This window comes from Ochlerotatus camptorhynchus, unplaced genomic scaffold (genome assembly GCF_037179485.1).
Source record: "Ochlerotatus camptorhynchus isolate MF236.1 unplaced genomic scaffold, CSIRO-AGI_Acam_v1.1 ptg000079l, whole genome shotgun sequence".
Classification (NCBI taxonomy): domain Eukaryota; kingdom Metazoa; phylum Arthropoda; class Insecta; order Diptera; family Culicidae; genus Ochlerotatus; species Ochlerotatus camptorhynchus.
Genome location: NW_027040569.1, coordinates 972,846 through 981,789, shown reverse-complemented (window position 1 = coordinate 981,789; position 8,944 = coordinate 972,846).

Below are 8,944 nucleotides of genomic sequence, written 5' to 3'. Positions count from 1 at the left end.
TCTCCCCCTCCCCCTTCACAACAATCTCTCCCTCTCCCCCCTTCACAACAATCTCTTCCCCTCCCCCCTTCACAACAATCTCTCCCCTCCCTCAACGACCTTTCCTAACCCCTCCCCCACTCATCAACAACCTTTCCTAACCAACCCCCTCCCCACCCCTCAACAACCTTTCCTAACCCCCCCCCCCCCCCACCCCTCAAATACCGCTCCTAACAAAACAATATCTATGTGTCAGCCACATAGGGGAAATGACGCCTTCGGCTTGCAAGACTATTTTCGGCAACCCAAATTGAAACACTATTTTCACTGGATTTTCTTACGAAAACACTTCGCTGAATGCATGCAAACGATTCTTTATGCTTTCAGCTTCAATTTGACTATATTTTTACCACTGGGAAAAAGCAATCTAGCAAGGTTTTCTTGAAATGAAACACACACACTACAAATTGTAGCTGATTTCGAGTTGCCGATAATAGAACAGCAGATTTACATGCAGTTCAAATGGAACGGTTGCCGACAATACTCGCTCTCACTAGAGAAGATTGGAGCTTTTTAAAAGCGTTTCAAAACAGTTTTTGACAATTCTTTCGACTGAAATTGTTAGAGCAGCTGGCAGCAAAAGATTGTAAACAAACCAATACTGCATATGTGTGCGTTCCTCAGAGAAAAAGGCTATAGAAAGAAGGTCGCTGCTTAGGTTGCCGAGAATACGTAAATTCCCCTACTTAAAATATGTACATTTAAAAACCATGCGTGACCACTAGACTGATGCAAAATTTGAAATTTTCGCTCCACAGTGCTCAAATGGTTCCAAATTGGGCCCTGATAAGCCTCCCAAAATTTGAACTCATTTAGTGAGAAACTGACTTGGCACAAACCATTTGAAGTTTATATGGGAATTACTATGGAGAAACCATAATTTCAGTTTATATCTATCTCAAAATTCACCAGTTCACTCTACTTTAGAAAATGATAGCTGAACTTGTTGAAAACCACTTTTCGATCAAACGTAAGGAACAAAAATTATTAATGATTCAAGTCCCTGATGTCTTATGATTATGCTCAATCAACTGTTCAGCAGGCAACATTGGTGTTTATGGCGCGTAGAATAGAGGACAAAAATCATGGCTACTATGTCACACTGCAGAATACAGTGTTGCCCACAATACAGTTGCTTAATCTTGCCATAAGATTATCAATCTCTTAAAAAATTAATAACTATTTAATTTGACGTTTGGATGAAAAGTGATCTTCTGCAAAGTTGTAGCTGATAAAAATTCCCATAAGAATAGCAATAGAATGTGTTAACAGTACAATGTGTAAAAAGGCAAGAAGACAATGAACAAAAAGTTTTGTTTTCCCATAGTAATTTCCATGTAAACTTCAAATGGTTTGTGCCAAGTCAGTTTCTTATAAAATGAGTTTTCTCTTTTGGAGGCTAATCAGGACCCGATTTGGCACCGTTTGAGCACTGTGGAGCGAAAATTTCAAATTTTGCATCAGTCTAGTGACCACACATACTATTCATTTGCGTGTAAATTTCATGTGTACTTCTGAGTGGATTCTGTTTATGTGTGGTCAAATGAAAATCATGTGGAATTTCACATGGATATTTGTAAAGAAAATGTGTAAATTGTTTTGAATCAACCATAACCGAAACATTGAAATACTTGAAAATTTTAAAATAAAGTATAATAGTCAAAAATGCATGAAAAACAACAATTTTGTGTGGTTCTACGTCATACTGCGGTCGTGTCTAGGACACAACCCTTTACTTTTTTTCTCTTGTCCCTGTGTGTTCCCTGTGTGTAGTTGTTTTGTATCTATTGCGGTGGCAGTTGCCCCGCAATGGATGGTAATAGTGATGGCGGGGGGAATACCCTTCCTGCCCTTCCCACTGAAGACGAACTGTCCGACGTGGAAACGTCAGCCACGGTGAAGAAGTACACCGGAACCATCCCGAAGCGGCCCAGGCGAAAACGAGCACCGGAGCCCGTACCGCCTACCCCATCTCCTCCTACCCCGCCTAATCCATCGCCACCAACACCACCAGCACCGTCACCCCCCGCACCACCAAACCCGTTTCCCCCTACCCCACCTAATCCCTCTCCCCCCACACCGCCAAAACCTACTCCGCCTAACCCCGCCAAGAAAACAAAAACTGCCCCCCGCCATAAGTCATACCCAGACGCCTCGACAGGCCCATGGGTTGTTTTTTTTCCGACCCAAACAAAAACCGCTTAACGTTAACCAGATCGAAAAAGATCTATTCAAACGTTTCTCGTCAGTGACCGACATTTTGAAGGTGAGGCCAGACAAACTGCGCGTCACTGTTGGTAACCGCAAGCAGGCGAATGAGATTGTTGCCTGCGAGCTTTTTACGTTAGAGTACCGCGTTTACATTCCCAGTCGTGACGTGGAAATCGAAGGAGTGGTCACCGAAGCGAGTTTGACCTGCGATGACTTCTTGAAGAGGGGGGTTGGTGTCTTCAAGAACCCCGTTCTTCCAGAAGTCAAGATTCTTGACTGCACCCAAAGGCAGTCAGCATCCTTCGACGGGACAAAAAAAATCTACTCGCTGACTGACTCGTTTCGAGTGACTTTCTCCGGATCGACTCTGCCGGATTACGTCCGAATTGGGAGGATTCGACTTCCTGTGCGGTTGTTTATACCAAGGGTGATGAACTGCACCAAGTGCAAACAATTAGGCCACAGCGCCGCCTTCTACGGCAACAAGCCACGATGCGATCAGTGCGGCGAGAAGCATGCGGAGGGTGCTTGTGGTGCTCCTCCTAAATGTGTTTATTGTTTGGCACCTCCGCATCCTCTCGCAGATAGCCCGAAGTATAAACAGCAAGGAAAAAAACTTGAACGGTCTCTGAAGGCGCGCTCTCAGCGTTCCTTTGCGGAGATCTTGAAGACTTTCAATCCTCCTCCCAAAATAACTCCGGAAAAAGAAAACAATAATCCGTTCAATCTTCTCCCAGTTGACGAGGACGACACTGACTCAGAGGGCAATGACGGAAGTCCTTTTGTTTTCAAAGGTCCTTCAAGGAAGCGATCCAAGAATGACTCGCAGAAAACTAAAAAACTGACTCCCAAGCCCCCTTGGATAAATCAAGAGGTCACGGAAATAAACCGAAACCCAATCCACCGGGTTTTCAGCCTGTCGATTATGATAAAGAATTTCCGGGGCTTCCGGGAACATCTAAAACCCCAGATGTCCCAGTTTTGCAACCAGAACAGCAGAACGCCATGTTCACGCTTTCTGGAATTGTGGACAGCATTCTCGATCTGTTCAACATCACTGACCCTCTTCGGAGCATCATTAACATGATGCTTCCAATCGTGAAACCTTTTCTGAAGCAATTTGCTTTCAAGTGGCCCCTCCTTGCTTCATTCGTATCCCTCGATGGATAATTTTCCAAAAAAATGATACGGTATCTCTCCTTCAATGGAATTGTAGAAGCATTTTACCAAAACTAGACATATTCAAATTTTTACTGCATAACATACACTGTGATGCGTTTGCTCTCTGCGAAACATGGCTCTCTCCAGATGTTAACCTTTCTTTTCACGACTACAACATTATCCGTCTCGATCGTGCAGATTCGTACGGTGGGGTGCTCCTAGGGGTCAACAAACAACACTCATGCTACAGAATCGACCTTCCTCCAGTGTCAGGTATTGAAATTGTCGCATGTCAGGTGAATATTAGAGGTAAAACCTTCATTATTGCCTCGTTATACATCCCCTCCGAGAACGGCTGTTTCTCGGCGAGCGCTATCTGACATCTGTTCAGTGCTACCTGAGCCGCGGTTGATCTTAGGGGATTTTAATTCCCACGGTACAGGCTTGGGAAAGCTGTACGATGACAACCGCTCAACCATTATCTATGACCTATGCGACGATTTCAATATGACCATTCTAAACACCGGTGAAGTAACTCGAATAGCCAAACCTCCAGCAAGAGAGAGCAGACTAGACTTGTCACTCTGTTCGAACTCACTATCATTGGATTGCATGTAGGAGGTAATCCAAGACCCCTATGGTAGTGATCATTTGCCCATCAAAATTTCGATTTCCAACGGTTCATCTTCACAGTGTCCAATCAACATCGCGTACGATCTCACGAGAAACATCAATTGGGAAGAATACGCGAATGCGGTCCGTGACGGTTCAGAATCGGTCGACGTCCTCTCTCCATTGGATGAGTACTCCTTCCTATCGCGGCTCATAGTGGATTGCGCGCTTCAAGCACAAACGAAGCCTGTTCCTGGCACTACCATTCGCAAACGTCCTCCCACTGTGTGGTGGGACCAGGAATGCACCGACGTGAATAACGAGAAGTCTACCGCGTTTAAACAGTTTCGTAAATACGGTTCCCGCGAATACGGAGATAGAGGAAAAGTTTAAGAGCTTGGTCAGGGCCAAAAAACGCGGTTACTGGCGTCGGTTCGTCGAAGGGCTCCCGCGAGAGACTTCCATGCAAACGCTCTGGAATGTCGGTAGGAGAATGCGTAACGCGGCATCATCGGTCAACGAGGGCAAGGAGTACTCTAACAAGTGGATTTTCGACTTCGCGCGTAAGGTTTGTCCCGATTCGGTTCCGGTCCGATGCAACACTCGCGATCCGCCGCTGGAAAACGATGACATGGACTCCCCGTTTTCGATAGTAGAATTCTCAGTTGCTCTTCTTTCATGCAATAACTCAGCTCCGGGAATTGATCGAATCAAGTTCAACCTGCTCAAGAACCTCCCAGAAGTCACAAAGAGGCGATTTTTGAACTTGTTCAATCGATTCCTTGAGCTCAACGTTGTTCCGGATGATTGGAGACAAGTGAGAGTTATCGCCATCCAGAAGCCCGGTAAACCCGCTTCGGATCATAATTCGTACCGTCGCGATGCTGTCGTGTATTCGGAAGCTGTTAGAAAAAATGATTCTTCTTCGTCTGGACAAGTGGGTCGAGGAGAATGGCTTACTCTCAGATACGCAATTTGGATTCCGTAGGGGCAAAGGGACGAACGACTGCCTTGCGTTGCTTTCAACTGAAATCCAATTAGCCTATGCTGAAAAACAGCAGATGGGTTCAGTTTTCTTGGACATTAAAGGGGCGTTTGATTCTGTTTGCATCGACATCCTTTGGGAAAAACTCCATGCGAGTGGGCTTTCTCCGATTATCAACCATTTCCTGTTTAATTTGTTGTCCGAGAAACGAATGAGCTTCTCTCATGGCAACACGGAAATTGCACGAATCAGCTACATGGGTCTTCCACAAGGCTCATGTTTAAATACTCTCCTGTATAACTTCTATGTCAAAGACATTGATGAATGTCTGGCCGAAAATTGCACGCTAAGGCAGCTTGCAGATGACGGCGTGGTTTCCATGGTTGGACCAACAGCACCGGACCTGCAAGGACCATTGCAAGATACCTTGGATAATTTGTCTACTTGGGCAATGAATCTGGGTATCGAATTCTCTCCGGAGAAAACAGAGATGGTTGTTTTTTCTAGGAAGCTTTATCCAGCACAGTTTCAGCTTCAACTTATGGGTAGAACAATCACTCACAGCATGTCGTTTAAGTATTTAGGTGTATGGTTCGATTCCAAGTGGACTTGGGGAAAACACATAGCGTATCTGAGGTAGAGATGCCAACAGCGAATCAATTTCCTTCGTTCCATTACCAGCACTTCATGGGGAGCCCATCCGGAAGATCTGATAAGACTCTACAAGACCACTATTCTCTCGATTTTGGAGTACGGTAGCTTTTGCTTTCAATCGGCGGCGGGGACGCACATATTGAAGCTCCAAAGGATTCAATATCGTTGCATTCGAATCGCGCTAGGTTGTATGCAATCGACGCATACCATGAGTCTTGAAGTTCTTGCGGGCGTCCTCCCCTTAACAAATCGTTTTGCGGATTTATCGTTCCGGTTCCTCATCCGCTGTGAAGTCATGAACCCGCTGGTGATCGAAAACTTTGAGAAGCTGCTAGAGCGGAATCCTCAAACACGATTCATGAGCTTGTACTACGAGTACATGACTCTGGACATCGGCCCCTCCTCGTTCAACCCCAATCGCGCTGTCTCCCATCATTTCAGTGGTTCTTCCGTGAGATTCGATCTCACAATGAGGCAGGAGATTCAAGGAATTCCAGAGCCTCACCGTGCCCTGATTGTCCCAACTATTTTTGCGAACAAATACCGCCACGTCCCCACCGAGAAGAGATTTTTCACAGATGGGTCGGTGATAAATGCGTCCACTGGTTTTGGAGTATTCCACGATCTTATAGCGCCTCATACAAGCTTCAAAAGCCGTGTTCGGTATACGTTGCTGAACTAGCAGCTATATCGTGCACGTTAGAGCGTATTGCCTCACTTCCACCTGACCATTATTTAATTTTTACGGATAGCCTAAGCTCCCTGGAGGCTATGCGTTCAATGAGGCCGATGAAGCACTCGGCGTATTTCCTCCAGGAAATACGATCGTCATTGAGTGCTTTATCAAACAGCTCGCATATCATCACCTTGGTATGGGTCCCTTCTCATTGCTCTATCCCGGGCAATGAGAAAGCGGACTCGCTGGCCAAGGTGGACGCTATGGAAGGCGATATTTACGAGCAACAAATCGCCTACCACGAATTTTTCACGATTTCTCGTCAGCAAGTCCTCGCCAACCGGCAACAAAAGTGGAATGATGGTGATCTGGGAAGATGGCTACATTCTATTGCCCCACAGGTGTCGATCAAACCCTGGTTCAAAGGGTTGGATATGAGTCGTGATTTTATTCGTGTAATGTCCAGGCTCATGTCCAATCACTGTTCGTTAAACGCCCACCTCTTCCGTATTACGCTCGCCGACAGCAACTTATGTACCTGTGGAAACGGTTATCACGACATCGAGCATGTTGTTTGGTCCTGCTCCTTGCATTATGAGGCGAGATCCGTTCTGTGTGATTCCCTTAGGGTCCGAGGAAAACAACCCTTTAAGCCAATTAGAGACGTCTTGGCTTGCCGTGATATCGACATTATGAAGCTTATTTACGACTTTCTTAAAGCTGTTGATGTATGTGTTTAATGTTTTGTGTTTTAGTCATCCTTTACGTTTAAGTTTTAAATTAGTTCAAAATGCTTTCCCTTGTCCTCCCTCCAAATGATCAATAAATGTAATCCCTAATCTCGAGTAAACCGCGAGTAATCGGCCCCCGTTCTACTAACATTAGTTGTAAGTAAATGATATTCACACACAATAATGTAAAAAATATTCGGCTCCGCAAAGCTAACGCATTTGAGCCTTGACAAATAAATGGATTATTGAAAAAAAAAAAAAAAATATATATATATATATATATATGGGGACGTTAACCAAGGCAATGTTGACTTTATTCCTGATATGGACAATGAAAGCATATTACTTCCAGTCGTTGGAGAAAATGAAACACTCCATTTCATTTTTGACAAAATTGCAAATTTAGGACTTAATCAAATTAACCATGTGAAAAATCAACAAAATTGTTATTTAGACCTTTTATTAACAAATACTTATGAAGATTTCTGTTTGACTGAATCGTTAAGTCCCATATGGAGAAATGAAATGTTTCACACAGCAATAGAATATTCTCTATTCGTTCACATAAATGAAAGAACCAACGACTGCGAATTTGATGAAATCTTTGATTACAATTCAGCAAATTATGATAACATTAGAAATAGATTGAACATTGTCGATTGGCAAGCAATATTAAGAACTGCAGGAAATGTTGAATGTGCAGTTGACGAATTCTACAATGTGTTGCATCAAATAATACCTGAATAAGTGCCAACTAAAAGAAGAAGACGTCAGAGTCATGCAAAACATCCGGTTTGATACAACAGGGAACTGGAAAATTTAAAAAATCAAAAGCAAAAAGCGCACAAATTTTTAAAAAAATATAATAGTGAAGAAACTTTGGCATACTATTTAGACATTTGCGATCAGTGAAATTGGGCCGTGAATATGGCATTTGAGGAGTATAATTTAAAAACTGAACTTGAAATAAAATCTTGTCCTAGGAAATTCTTCAATTATGTGAAAACCAAATTAAAATCTGATAATTTTCCATCAAAGATGCATTTGGACGATAGGGTAGGTGAGAACTCGGATGATATATGCAATTTGTTTGCAAATTTCTTCCAAGAAATCTATACTACGTTTTCAGAAGATGACCGTGACCTTGAATATTTTGAATCTTATCCAGAATTTTCAAGTGACATCAGCGTAAGTCAAATCAAGGTTCATGATATCTCAAAGGGTTTAAACAATTTAGATGCATCTAAAGGTCCTCCGGTGACGGTGTCCAGTTTTTATGAAAACTTTAGCAATTGAACATACTGCTCCATTATTTTGGATCAATATGTAATTATCGTAATTATCGTGGTATAGCTATTATCTCTTGCATTCCGAAACTTTTCGAGGCTATTGTAAATGAAAAACTCTTTCTTCAATTTAAAAACAGAATAACTACTATGCAACATGGCTTTTTTAAAAGCTGTTCAACAACTACGAATTTGCTCGAATTAATTAATTATTCCTTGAATGCAATGGATAACGGAAACCATGTAGAAGTGTTGTATACAGATTTCAGCAAAGCGTTTGATCGAATTGACATACCCATGCTTCTTTTTTAACTTCAAAAAATGGGAATTCATTACGCACTCCTCAAGTGGCTTGAATCATATTTAACTGACCGCCATCAAATAGTAAAATACAAAGGAAAGTTATCAAATCCCGTTGATGTCACTTCAGGAGTTCCTCAAGGCTCCCATTTAGGACCACTTTTATTTATTCTCTTCGTCAATGACATATCTCTCATTATAAAGAAATTGAAAGTTTTACTATATGTTGACAATATTAAACTTTTTTGGAAATAAAAGATACCAAAGACATCATCACATTCAAAGAGGA